Source organism: Pongo abelii, chromosome 2 (genome assembly GCF_028885655.2).
Source record: "Pongo abelii isolate AG06213 chromosome 2, NHGRI_mPonAbe1-v2.0_pri, whole genome shotgun sequence".
NCBI classification, from domain to species: domain Eukaryota; kingdom Metazoa; phylum Chordata; class Mammalia; order Primates; family Hominidae; genus Pongo; species Pongo abelii.
This window is the reverse complement of record NC_085928.1, coordinates 198,225,800-198,240,768: the sequence shown is the minus strand read 5'-3', so window position 1 is coordinate 198,240,768 and position 14,969 is coordinate 198,225,800. Positions and strand designations below refer to the sequence as shown.

General features: G+C 41.6%; 1 protein-coding gene across 12 annotated transcripts in view; it reads right to left on the bottom strand.

Moving 5' to 3' along the window:
- The window catches only part of LPP (LIM domain containing preferred translocation partner in lipoma), a 741,130-nt gene that overhangs the window by 651,984 nt on the left and 74,177 nt on the right, over positions 1 to 14,969 (bottom strand). The window lies entirely within an intron of this gene.

Below are 14,969 nucleotides of genomic sequence, written 5' to 3'. Positions count from 1 at the left end.
GAACAAGCCAGGGAGATGCTTAAATCCCTAACACAGCATGTCTCACACAAACACAGCAGGCCGCCGAGGGTGTCTGGGGCTGTCCAGCACACAGCGGACAGGCATTTATATCCAGTCATGCAGGATCAGCTGGAGAAACATACAGCATGTACTTCAGGGCAAACAGCTGCAGAGAGGCCAGTGCAGATAACAGCAGGCTGGATTCACGCTATATCAGTAGTCCTATCCATACCCACCACCTTCTGCTCCTAGAGTGTCAGGCTATCCCCACGACCATTTATCATTCTTGCAGCCGCTACATGGAACATTAACCCTCTATTGACACTTCCCTGATAAAATTGTGCCCATTTCACACGTAGGGACATTCTCATTGTCTTGCTACCTCTAAAATCATCACTTTAGACTATGCATACATACCCCGTAACATCCTAACATTTTTCATTTAAAAATAAAAGAATCATATAGTTAAGGACATATAAAAGATCCACAAAATGTTCCCTAACTGGCCTTGCTCTCCACACGGAACTTTTTCAGAGGATTACTTTAATATAGCCAATAGGGAGGTTCATTCGCTAAGAGTGTCTCTGATCTCTGCTCGTGTGTCTGCTCAGGTCGCTGAGGACAGAGCAGCCCTGCATTTGGAGCTCGCTCCTCCCTTGCCATGCTCCTCCCACCAAAACCATGTCTGAGGGAAGAATTCCAAAGAAGGTTGATGTGTTATCCCATCTGAGCAGACTTACTAGTTAACATGATTGGATAGCTATGATTATGCTTTTTTATATGAAAGTTTCTACCCAAGTATGTTGCTGGTCTAATATTCTAACTATTCAATAACAGTGGAATGACCTTGAGTAAGGTTCTCAACTACTCTAGGCACATCAGTTTCCTTCACTACAAAAGAAAGCAGTCAAATTCAGTACATATTAGACTTCCTTCTAACTCAGAAATTCTGTGCCTATGAAGTTGCTACTGTCAAACAATCTGACCTCTCCCTCTTCATTTGTTCCTCTTTACCTCTCTCTCTCTGTCTCTCTCTCCCTCTCTCACACACACAGACACACACACACACACACACACACACACTCTTACCCAAAACTCCTGACTCCTATGCAGTCAACAACCTTGTTAGGCAAGCTGTAAACTATTCCTACCCATGTTCCCCCTCACTACTTTTTGGCTTAAAATTTGATACCAAAAGGATTTTTAAATTAGTTTATGAAAGGAAAATGAAACACACAGATATCATTTACACATAAACCCCACCTTGAGATGAGATCCTCTGAAGGGTCCAGTGGTCTCTCCATCATCCCAGGTCACAGAGGTATCCATCTGCCAGCTCCATGAACTAGAGGACAGCAATACCAGAGATCTAGGTGCTCAAGTCCCATCTCTACTTCTTGCTCTCTGAGACCTTGAGCAACTCATTTTACCTCTCTGGGCCTCAGTTTCTCTGACTGTAAAGTGAGGTGTTTGGGATAAAATAAATTGCAAATGATCTACCAATTTTGATATCCTATCCTAGAGGCCTGAAATTTCATTAGAAATGAAAGCAAATACCCATCCAAGCCCTCTTGACTGTATTGGTGTTTACATAGGACCTGCCAGATAAATGAAAGTGATTTTTTGCATGATGTTGCGCAATCAATACTAATAGTGCAGTAATAGGGCAAATACTTCTAATTTGTGTTTGTTTATTTGTTTATTTCCAGGCTAAGGAAGTCACAGACACCACCTGCCAATGGCTTTTGGAGACTCCATAATGCCTTTTTTTGAACAATGGGCCCCAAGTTCAGAAACTAAAAATGTCAAAGGTAGAAACCACAAAATAGAACTAAGGAGCCTGAAATATTGATAAAATGATTAAGAGAAAGGAATGTGATAGTCCTCTTTAAAAATTTTGTTAAAACCAATAGTGATAGTAAGAAACGGTGTTATAAAGTAAAACTAAAATTGAGCACAGAAAAGACTGATTTGCCTGGGATTCCTTTCAGCCGTGTAATCGACACAAACAGCAAAGACCGTAATACTCATGTTTCTATTTGCTACCCTCAACTGACATGGTTGGCCATTTGTTTTGTTTTAAATAAAATGAGGAAGCAACAACTGTATTAAATTCATCCACAAAAAGCCTGTATTTGCATGTGGAAAACAAGTAAGTGTGTGCCTGAATGGGTGATTAGGCATACGATTGCCCATCTGCACCCAGGGCCCAAGCATCCCTGCAGGTGTGCCTGCTGCAGGGGCAGAGAAACAGAGTGGAGAGCCCTCCGCCATGGAGAGAAACCCCACGGCAACCGGACTTGTTCTAAGCTACCCACCACTACCATCCTGCTCCGGATCCAGTGCCCCCATCTCTTAGAGCTGAAAAGCAGAAATAGATTTTGTCATTCTTTTGTTAGATTTATGTGGATTCTTTAAATCACAAAAGCAATTTATTTTTTCCTGAGCATCTTCAATGTGTACTTAACAAATAAAGGCATATCTTGTTTTATTGCACTTCACTTTATTGTAGTTGGCAAATATTGTGTTTTTTACAAATAGAAGACGTGTGGAGGCAGCTGTGTATCAAGCAAGTCTTTAGGTACAATTTTTCCAACAGCATGTGCTCACTTCATGGCTCTGTGTCACCTTTTGGTAACTATCACAATATTTCAAACTTTTTCATTATTACTATACATATTATGGTGATCTGTGATTAGTGATATTTGATGTGACTATCATAATTACTTTGGGGTATCACAAATCATGGCCATATGAGATGGCAAACTTAATCAATAAATAGGTGTGCTCTCACTGCTCCACTGACCAGCCATTCCCATGTCTCTCCTTGGACTCTCCCATCTCCCACACTAATACTGAAATTAGACCAATTAATAACCCTACAAGGGTCTCGAAGTGTTCAAGTGAAAGGAAGGGTAGCACATCTCTCACTTTAATCAAAAGCTAGAAATGGTTAAGCTTAGTGAGGAAGGCATGTCAAAAGCCAAGACAGGCCAAAAGCTAGGCCTCTTGTGCCAAACAGCCAAGATGTGCATACAAAAAAAAAAAAAAAAGTTCGTAAAGGAAATTAAAAATGCTATTCCAGTGAACACATGAATGATAAGAAAGTGAAACAACCTTATTGCGGAGATGAAGAAAGTTTGAGTGATCTGGATAGAAGATCAAACCAGCCACAAAATTCCCTTTAAGTCAAAGCCCAATCCAGAGCAAGGCCCTAACTCTGTTCAATTCTATGAAGGCAAAAAGAAGTGAGGAAACTACAGAAGAAAAATCTGAAGCTAGCAGAGATTGGTTCCTGAGGTTTAAGGAAAAACTAGGTCTCCATAACATAAAAGTGCAAGGAAAAGCAGTAAGTGCTGATGGTGAAGCTGCAGCAAGTTATCCAGAAGATCTAGCTAAGATCATTGATGAAGGTAAATACTAAACAACAGATTTTCAGTGTAGGTGAAACAGGCTTATATTGAAAGAAGATGCCATCTAGGACTTCAGAGGTAGAGAAAAGAAATCAATGCCTGGCTTCAAAGCTTCAAAGGACAGGGTAACTCTCTTGTTAGAGGCTAATGTGGCTGGTGACTTTAAGTCGAAGCAAATGCTCATTTACCATTCTGAAAATCTTAGGGTCCTTAAGAATTATGCTGAATCTACTCTGCCTGTGCTCTGTAAATGGAATGACAAAGCCTGGATGAAAGCACATCTGTTTCCAACACGGTTTACAGAATATTTTAAGCCCACTGTTACCTACTGCTCAGAAAAGAGGAAAAAAAAAGATTCCTTTCAAAATATTTCTGCTCATACCTGGTCACACAAGATCTCTGATGGAGATATACAAAGAGATTAATGTTGTTTTCTTGTCTGCTAACACAACATCCATTCTGCAGCCCATGGATCAAGGAGTAATTTCAACTTTCAAGTCTGATTATTTAAAAAAATACATTTCATATGGCTCTAGCTGCCATAGATAGTGATTCCTCAGATGAATGCGGACAAAGTAAATTGAAAACTTTCTAAAAAGGATTCACCATTCTAGATGCCATTAAGAACATTTGTGATTCATAAGAGAAGGTCAAAATATCAGCATTAACAGGAGATTGGAAGAAATTTATTCCAATCCTCATGGGTGACTTTGAGTGGTTCAAGACCAGTAGAGGAAATAACTGAAGATGTGGTGAAAATAGCAAGAGAACTAGAATTAAAAGTGGAATGAAGATGCGACTGTGTTGCTGTAATCCTTTGTTTAAACTTGAACAGATAAGGAGGGGCTTCTTATGGATGAACAGAGAAAATGGTTTCTTGAGATGGAACCTACCCCTGGTGAAGATGCTGTGAACATCGTTGAATGACAACAAAGGATATCAAATATTTCATAAACTTAATGGATAAAGCAGATCCAAAGTTTGAGAGGCCTGACTCCAATTTTGAAAGAAGTTTTCTTGGAGGTAAAATGATATTACGCATTATCACATGCTACAGAGAAGTGATACAGCTTGATATCACTCTTTCTCTGCAGAGTCAATCAATGTGGCAAACTATATTGTTGTCTCACTTTCAGAAATTGCCACAGCCACCCCAACTTTCACCAACCACCACCCTGATCAGTCAGTAGCCATTAGCATCATGGCAAGACCCTTCATCAGCAAAAGCAGGACTCACTGAAAGTTCAGATAATTGCTAGCATATTTTAGCAATAAATTTTTTAATTAAGGTATGTACACTGTATTTTTAGACATAATGCTATTTCACACTTAAAAGACTACAGTATAGTGTAAACATAAATTTTATATGCACTGGGAACCAAGAATTTTGTGTGACCCGCTTCACTGCAATATGTGTTTTATTGCGGTGGTGGTCTGCAACTGAACCCACAATATCTCTGATATATGCCTTACTGGTTGTTGCAACTATTTTTATTTGGCATGCATGACCACTTTTACACACTTCACTCTAGCCACACTGTCCTCTTCACTTTTCCGGCATGTCCCAAGCATGCTTCAGGTCAGGTTATTTGCATTTGCTTTCAGTCAGTTCTACACACTCTTCCTCCAGTCCCTCCCACCCACACATCTCTGGCTTGCTACCTCGTTTCATTCAGGTCTCCATTCACATATACTCTTACCATCAAGATCTTCTCAGGCCAGTGAATTTACATTTGTGTCCTCCCTACTCTTCATGACTTAACCTCAATTATTTTTCTTCTTAATATATTTAGGTTGGTGTAAATGTAATTGCGGCTTTTGCCATTAAAAGTAATGGCAGAAATCGCAATTACTTTTGCACCAACCTAATAGATCACAATGTAAATATTACATATTTACTCATTAATTTTTCTGTCTTTTTTTTTTAACATTTGTTCTAGTCCCATTACCTGGAATAGTGTCTAGCAAATAGTAGGTGCTCAGTAAAGAGTCAAGTTAATGAGTCATCATTATTACTATTTGCAAACCATTATACTAGATGACATGGGACTTCCTATGGAAAAAGACATAATTCATGCCCTCAAGGAGATTCTACAATCTGGAGGAGAAGAAAGATTGTGAAAACTGGCTTATACGGCGGACTGAAGTGGCATGAATGCTTTATTGGATGTATAAACAAAGCATTCTGGTAGTATAAAAACAGCAAATCATTGACAATAGGGGATGGTGGTTGGAGGAGGCCTAAAGAAGAGACTTCCCTGGAACTACCCTGAAAAGAAACATAGAAATCATCTTCAAAAAGACATTCAGTACAAAAAATTCTAAGACATCCTCAGTTAGTCTCCTTTCCTTCAATAATGCTAAGTGGAGAAGAGATTGCCCAAGGTAAGTCAGCACTTATGTGTGCCAAGATTATGGAGAAAGGAACAATCACTTTACTCCAAAGAGCCTTCATTTTAAAATGGAAATTATTTAAATGTACACAAAAACATGTCTAAACAAATTCTAGACTCTTAAGACAGGGAGGACCTTAAAAGTCATCAAGTATAACATTTTATCCCCGCCACAAAATACCTAAAATAGAAAATACCTAACTGCATCAACCCCACCTAAACATCTGCAGTGATTGTGAACTTCGACCTCCTGAAACGCACATTCCTTCTCTGGTTTGCTCTTAATATTAAAACATTACACATTTTCAATAAACATTGAGAAAACATCAACATTCTCACACTATCTATCTCTTGCTTCCAACCCACTGCTGCCAGAACTCTTCCAGAGGTCCCAAAAAGTGAGTTCACACCCCTTCCACAGCAGAGACCCAGGAGAGCACCGCCTGCTCTGCTCTCTCCTCCTCCTGCCCCTTTATTTCTTCTTTACACTAAGCACTTCCAGTTCCTTCTTCATTCCTCTAGGGTTCAAGTTTCCAGCAACTTCAGCCATCCTAAAATGCCCTTTTCCTTTTCTTCCTTTATTCTCGTCCCAGTGTTCAATCACCTGGTTGTTGAGCTGACCTACTGCTCATGCAATTGGGCTTTTTGCAGAGAGCTAAGCATTTTGTCTGGAGTTGGAAGAAGGGGAACAGGAGATCTAATGGATTCATGGGGTAAGACTGATCCATTTAAGACCTTGGCAGGATCACCTGCCTTTCTGACCCTGATCTTGAACTGCCATCTTTGACATAAATTTGAATAGTGTGGACATCATAACTCCTAGCAAGCAAAGAAGACAAGGAGGTGAAAGGTGACCTCACCCAACCTCAAAGACATACAGAATTTGAGTAGTCTTGTGTTTTCAATAAGTCATGGATCTTCTAGAACTTCTTATTCTAGCTTTTCATCTCCCACAGCCAGTCTATGTGTATGAATGTGAGAGTCAAATATGTAGCTTTTAACCATCTCTGTGTCAGAGAATCAGCTTCTAAACCTTAATGGGCTATGTGATCTTGGGCAAGACACTTTACAAGTCAATAAATCAAACCATCCAGAAGGTAGAACAAAAAGAGACATTTAAATCACCTAGTCCAAAAGCAGCCCAGATACCTCTTGTATGCTTTCACTCTCCACTCCCATGGCGAAATTCCTAAGTGACCATTAACTGAGTCAGGATGCAGCCTCAGAGTCCTTCTCAGCACAGTACAACACCTCAAGGAACCACTACCAACACATCATTTGGCCATGTGAAATAAAATCCAAACCACTCATTCCTTAGCTGAGAAAAACCACAAAGATGAGCCATGACTGACTGCCCGGGTCTCACTATTAGGAGCAGACCAGGAACTATCAAAACCCCTTACCCCATTCCTCTAAGTCATTTCTCCTCCCTAACTCTGACAGTCTGTGAATAGCCCTTGGAGCAGGGGTGGGGGTTTGCTATTGTACTAAGTTCCATAAGAGGTACAGATAAAGGGTTTCTAACAAGGGGAAGGAGCAGCACAGGAGGCTTGAAGGAAGATGTGCACTTGAGCAGGCTATAGAAAGATGCTATTTGTAGGAACCAGTGAAGTATGACTTTAGCAGAAGAAAAGTTAGGATTGGGGTGAGCATTCCAGCAGAAGAAACAGCATAAGCAGAGGAATGGTGAGGACTCAGGAGTGCTGAGCAGGGGATGAGCAGCAGCTACACACAGAGGCCATGGAGGGTGGCAGTGGGGATGGGGAATGAAGAAAATGACAAGATTAAAAGAGTAACCAGAGACTTTGTGGAGTTGTAAATGCTGATTTTTAAAAATTGACTTAAAGGCCTTAAGTGTAATAAATGGTAAAAAAAAGATTTAAACAGGAGTAGAAGGAAAAGTAAAGAATATATCTCCATCCTCAGTTGCAGTGAGCTGAGATTGCACCACTGCACTCCAGCCTGGGCAACAGAGCAAGACGCTGTCTCAAAAAGAAAAAAAAAAAAAAAAGAATATATCTCCATTCTCAATGGGGGGAAAAAGCCTTGCTATAAACCATATTACAGGAATACTTTCATTATGTAAAAGCCTATTTTGTTTTCATGTCATTCTTAGATTACATCATAGAGTGGCTGCAGCCATCTCACACCATATTATAAATAAATCACTGGCTTAATCGTAGAATGAGCCAGGGCCTCAGATTTAAAAGGAAAATATTAGATCATTTTTAATAACTGATATAACTCAAACCAGTTGGCATTGAACCAGGGTGAGGTGATCTCATCCTGAAGAAGTCCAAAAAGAACCCAAAGCAGGTCAGAGCTGAGCAGGTCCCAGAGACACTTCCATTTACAGATGAAGAGGTTGCTAATGGCACCTGAGTAGAGTTCACCCTCTGGACTAGACAGTCTTGTGATTAAAATCAACACTACTTTCCAGTGGTGATGCCCAATAAGCCTTCCCCATGAAACACAGTGGATAACGATTTTGTTCCCAGAGCCACTATATTTCCAGGTATCAGAAAACATGAGCACATTATGATGTTTGTAGTTAGGCCTTGGGAGTCATTATGCAAAATTAGAAATGTTGAGGCTATTAATTATTCAGGAAACATGAAATCTGGGGTGACAAATACACGAATGCTGCAGGTCTAGGCCAATCCAAGGGGACAGTTTAAACAGGACATGAGATAATGGCCTAACAAAGAAAAGAACTAAGGGTGATCTCCAGCAAAGAGTTATGGACTCTTAAGGTGATCAGAAACTAAACATTTAATGTGTGCCAACTACATAAGAAGTACCACACTCAATAGGCACTTTATAGACATTACGCTGCTTTGAGAGCACCAAAGACTCTTTGAAGTAGGCACTATTCACTCCATGACTTGCAGAAGTGAAAACAGGTTAAAAAAACTAAGTGAACTAGGTAGGATTCAGTGACTAACGTGATAGTTTTCCTACTCCAAATTCCTCTTTACCATGTTGTCCTTGTCCAACTAAAACTCTGTTTCCTACTATGTACTTTTAATAAAAATGAAATAATTGGTAAGAAACACTTTAATAACAAGAAGAGTTGCCCAGGCATGGCGGCTCACACCTGTAATCCCAGCAGTTTTGGAGGCCAAGGAGGGTGGATCACTTGAGGTCAAGAGTTCAAGACCAGCCTAACCAACATGGTGAAAACTCCTCTCTACTAAAAATACGAAAAAAAAAAAAAAAAAATAGCCGGGTGTGGTGGCATGCATCTGTAATCCCAGCCACTTGGGAAGCTAAGGCAGGAGAATCGCTTGAACCTTGGAGGCAGAGGCTGCAGTGAGCTGTACCATTGCACTCCATCCTGGGCAAAAGTGAGACTCCATCTCAAAAAAAAAAAAAAAAAAAAAAGAATAAGATGATTGATGAGTATTAAAAAAAATGCTGAGAGTTGAAAGGGACTATGGAGCAGGTAGTAGAATTCACATTCTGGCCAGCCACATTCTCAGTGACCAAAGCTGTGCGTTCCTCATTTTGGCTGTAAAGTCACTAATAAGGTTGACCATAATTTTAAGGCTCCAATTTCCATTAATTTTTCTAGTTATGTGAAGGTGGACTCTAAGGGAACCTGTCATCTTCTATAAAATAAACTGCGGAGCTTGATTTTGAAAAGGACTGCTTTGGTCGGGGGGAGAGAAGGATGCTCTGGAAAAGAAACTCCCTGCCAGACAGAGGGTATTGCCTGAGGTTTTATGTCTGGTCTTGTCAGTCTCAAAGTAATGTTGTATATCAGCTCTGTGTTCCTAAAACAAATGTTATTCATAACTGCAGAGACACACTGTCTGAGCCATGTAATATTGATTTATGCAACTTTTCAGGACACAACATGGCCCACCAGGAGACGCAGACCCCTGAAATTTAACTAAAGGGACAAAATCAAAGCTCAAGATTCCAATTTTTGACCTATTTTTCCTAATCTGTTTCTGGGACAGGAGAGAGTTTGAGAAAAGAAGAGAAAACATCCTAAAACTTGCACAGACTCATTATGCAGCAGAGACTGTGTGGAGCGGTGGAAGGCAGGGCACGGAGAGGAGCTGCAGATGGTTCCTCCCTTGACTACTCCTGGCTCTGTGGCCCTGGAAGAGTCTGTGCCCTTTCCAGGTCTTGGTGTCTCACGCATACAGCAAAGGGCTCAAGCAAGAACCTTTAGACATTTCTACCAAAAAAGCTCTAACCGTTGAGGAGGGCAAAAATACAGAGGTAAGGGAACATGGCATGAATTGAAAACTTGTGTTTTTCTTCTTAAAAGCCATGCCAATTTTACATCCTGTGCTATTATGTATCAGTGCTTCTCTTAAGAGTTTTAAATGGAGTTTTCCCCCAAAAATGTCTTCAAGTAAAATTGATCCACAGAGGTGTGCTGGGTTTATTCAATAGCTTCAGACAACGTCCACTTCCACCTTAGCACACCCATGTAAACCTGGGGAATCTGTGGTAAGCAGCCCCTAAGATGGTTCCTTGTAACTCCACCTCCTGGTATTAATAACCTTGTGCTCATATTCACCCCTCCCCTTCAGTGTGGCCTGGATCTAGCGACTCGCTTCTCGTAAAGAGAATGAGGCAGAGGGAACAGTGTGTCACCTCCAGGATGAACTTATAAAAAGACTGTGATGTGCCTCTCAGGGACTCTCTCTTGCTCACTCATTTTGAGGGAAGGCAGCTGCCATGTGAGCTGCCCTATAGAGAGCCCTACATGGCAAGAAACTGAAGTCCTCAGCTCAATAATCTATGGGGAAACAAATCCTGCCAACCATCATGTGATGAACTTGGTAGCAAGTAGATCTTCCCGGAGTTCAGCCTTCCGGTGAGACTGCAGGTCCAGCAACACCTGGACTGAGATGTGGTGAGAGATCTTGTGGCACCTATCCAAGCTGCTCCCAAATTTCAGAAACTGTGAGATAATATTAATCAATGCTTTCTTTTCTTTTTTTTTTTTGAGACAGAGTTTTGCTGTTGTTGCCCAGGCTGGAGTGCAATGGTGCGATCTCGGCTCACTGCAACCTCCGCCTCCTGGGTTCAAGCAATTCTCCTGCCTCAGCCTCCCGAATAGCTGGGATTAGAGGCATGCACCACCATGCCCGGCTAATTTTGTATTTTTAGTAGAGATGAGGCTTCTCCGTGTTAGTCAGTCTGGTCTTGAACTCCCGACCTCAGGTGATCTGCCTGCCTCAGCCTCCCAAAGTGCTGCGATTACAGGCGTAAGCCACTATGCCTGGCCTATTTTTTTCTTTCTCCCAACCCTTCATCCACGACCCATGAGAACTGAGACTATAATTTACCTCAATTTCCCAAGCAGTTAGCGTAAGGCCTGAAACATATCTGGTGATTAATAAATGTGTACCATAAAGAATATGTTTCTTGTAATACCAGCACTTCGGGAGGCCAAGGTGGGCGGATCATGAGGTCAGGAGATCAAGACCATTCTGGCCAATATGATGAAACCCCATCTCTACTAAAAATAAAAAAATTAGCTGGGCGTGGTGGCACGCACCTGTAGTCCCAGCTACTCGGGAAGCTGAGGCAAGAGAATCTCTTGAATCCGGGAGGCAGAGGTTGCAGTGAGCCAAGATCGCACCACTGCACTCTGGCCTGGCAGCAGAATGAGACTCCATCTCAAAAAAAAAAAAAAAAAGAATATGTTTCTAATGTGTATTTCTCTCTTATATGTTTGTCTTTTTCCCTAACTATAAGCTTCTCAAGGTCAGGGACTAAGCCTAATTCACATAGTTTCCTAAAGATCATGAGGTTCACTAACACCCAGACCAACACTGAGATCAGGGCAGCAAACACATACTCTATGAACCAGGTGAAAATATTTGGCCACAATCTACAAAGGTCTCTCTATCCATTCAAACTTCAGATGCTGTCTACCACACAGCAACTCATTGAGGAAGACCTGAGAATTCGGATCCCCTAAGGCCATGCCTAATGTAGAGTAGAGGTATCTCCATTGTGCCAGAAGCTAAGAAATAGGAGAATGTGGAATTAGGAGGAAGGAAGCAAAAGAGAGAAAGAGATATCACTACGTTTTACTTTCGTGGACAGCAAACATACCTCTACAAGACATCCCTGGGTTACATGAAGAACCATAGAGTTTCAGGGGACTGGATAGGTCACTGCTCAGACCCGACAAATCCTCTTGTAATTTTTGAAGCAAATAACATAAAAGCAATAAAAGCTAGCTGAGCAAATGCTCACACATGCCCAGAAAGCACCTGACTGAGCAATTACAGACAGCCAAGACATTCACCTCTGATGGAAGTGACCAATTCTTTGCATCCGGCAGAGACTAATACCTGATACTTCTGAGGACCAAAGAGGAAATATTAAAACTGAAAGCCCTTGGCGACAGTCGGCAATTGTAAACTGGTATCAACAGAGGGAAATAATTTCCTTCCTGACTCCCACTGGGCTAGTCACGCCTGGAGCAGCAGGTGTGATTATCTAACAAAGTAAGAAGCCAAATGGGCTAGACTGTAGCTTCTATGGGGTCTCTCAAGCACTGAGCTTCCCGGGTTTCTGAATTTACCACCCTCCACCTCCTGTCTCAGGCAAAAATGAATGTGAAAAATAATAATACATAATTCTATTTCAATTTTAACCTGCATCATTAAGCAAAGTTGCAGATCTAGCTGCAGGACTGAGGACAAGTTAGTGCCCATCCAACCCGGAGGAGGAAGAGGTGCAAGGCTGGCAGGAAGGACATACACTGAGCATGTATAATGTTCCCGATGCTGTGCTGGGCACTGAACTTACATTGTCTTTTTCTTTATATTCAAGATGAGTCTTTAAGGAAGAAGACAACTGTAATAACCTATCATATAGGAACCACACTTTATAGTTTACAAAACAGATTGACATTTAACAACGCACTTGCTCTAAGCAAACATGAGAGGTAGGCAGGGCAAGGATTATTGTTCCTAATTCTCAGATCAAAAAAATAAGGGTGAAGGGATGTTGTTTTTCTAGGTTTGCACATCTCATACTTGTCAGGACTTCTGTTAGGGCATCCCACCATATTCATTGCCTTTTTATGCCCTCACAAACTTCTTAAGTCAAAAGCCTCTTTCTGTCTAGTCATTTGGGATTTTCTTTGTTTAGTTGTAGAGACAGGGTCTTGCCACATTGCCCAGGCTGGTCTCAAAATCCTGGCCTCAATCGATCTTCCTGCCATGGCTTCTCAAAGCACTGGGATTACAGATGTGAGCCACCATGCCCAGCCTCTCCAGTCATTTGTTTCATTCTCATTAAACCATGTAGTCTGGCTTCATCTGTGCTACAATTCCTATACTCCCTAACAGAACCAGCCAATGCCCGATAGAACACCCTCTGGGAAAGAGACCCTCACTACCTTCAGATTTATTCTATCCATGAAAATGCACACAGCACCTATCCCATGCCAGAGACCCCAGCAGACTCTGGAGACACACACATGAACAAGCAATGCTGTCCCTGTCCTGCCCAGGTTCTATGTTCTTGACGGCCATGAGCACGTGTGTCCCAGAATCTTGCAGCAGAATCCATGGTCTCATTCCCGTAACAGTTCTTGGTTGGCCATCATTCCTGGTCCTCTCAGCATCCTCGTGTAGACAGTCCAGCTGGCTCATGCCTTTTCAGAAGGTGAGGTAGGAACTAAAGCCCGGCTCTCTAGAGGGTCTCTGACAGGGGGCTGAAGAGGTTTGCAGAAGGCCTGTGGTTGCCCACAGAGCTTCTAGTCCTCTCTCCCTCTCCTAACAGCACCCAGATATTCCTTTGAGGGGCCACCTCTTCTGCACTGTGTAAGTACCATGAGGTTTGGATGGGACTATGTCCAAATTCGTTTCAGGAGAATACTGGCTCATATTAGCATAATCCCATTCTCTTGGCTTCAATGACTGGTTCAGAAACATACAGTCAGCCAAGCCTATGAGAATATAGCAAACCAGGCTCTTTCCCCAAAATGGGAAGAGGGATATCTATAGTTTGGGTTTCAGCAGGCAGCCGTCTCATGACCCATGAGGTAAAACATTCCAAGGATGAAGCCCAGGCACAAAAAAGGGCAGAGCAAGAAGCGCTGCAGAAAAACAGAGCTAGAGTCCTGTTCAAACTGTGCCTGAGGCTCACATGACCTCTGGACTTGCCAGTTTCCAGGTGTTCTAGGTTTGCAGAATCACCCACCCACTTCATTCTAGATGCCATACTCTATTAAACCCAGGCGAAGACTGCATCAGCATTTCAGAAGCCACTCCCAACAAAAGCCACTGTTGGCTCATATTTAGCTTATGAACAACAAAAACTTCTAAGTCTCTTCCAGTTTGCTCCTGTTAAGGAAATCTCTCCCTTTCTATCATTACACACTTGATTTTTTTAAGTCCAAGTGCAAAGCTTCATACTTATCACAGTTTAATTATAAACACTGCAAGAACTCAAGACATAGAGGGGGCGACAAAGATTTTTCATTTGATACTTAAACGTATGCTAGGGCGAATATATTCCAGACCATGTTTCAAATTTTAACAGACACTAAGGTTTAAGCATCAAACCAGTGGTTTCCAGCCTTTTATGTGATATAGATCAATAGGCACACAGTCAGTTGTACTTTTAAGATACATTGATTAAGAAAAGACAGAGAGACAAAACACATCTATAAACTCAGTCACACTTTTAAATGAAGTTAGATTTTTTTCAACCACAATGGCATCATCTCTGTTTTGGAAAACTACACCACAAATATGTCAAGGTGTATTAATTACTCAGTACAAAGCCAATGCTGGGGGCATATATGAATTGGCCTCAGCCAATGGGGACCATCGAATCAGGATCCTAAGTGGAAGTCACACCCAGAATTCCCTTACTAATTTCCTCAGCTCTCCTTAGAGCCCAGGGTACTCCACACTGTTGATTCTTTTTACCACCCTGATTTTTTAGAACATAATGTTCTACTCTACCCATTAAGTACAGAGGTACGCCAAAACACAAGGGAAAGTTTACCTTACCTGGTCACAATTTTCCTTTCTGAGCACATAACAGGATTTGCACTCACATCCTGGTGGAGCTCCAGCAGGCCCTTTAAAACAAAGGCTCACACCCTTTGCCTAAGCAAATTTAGCCTGCCCTGCCCCAAAGGGTTGTTATAAAAATAAAATGAGGC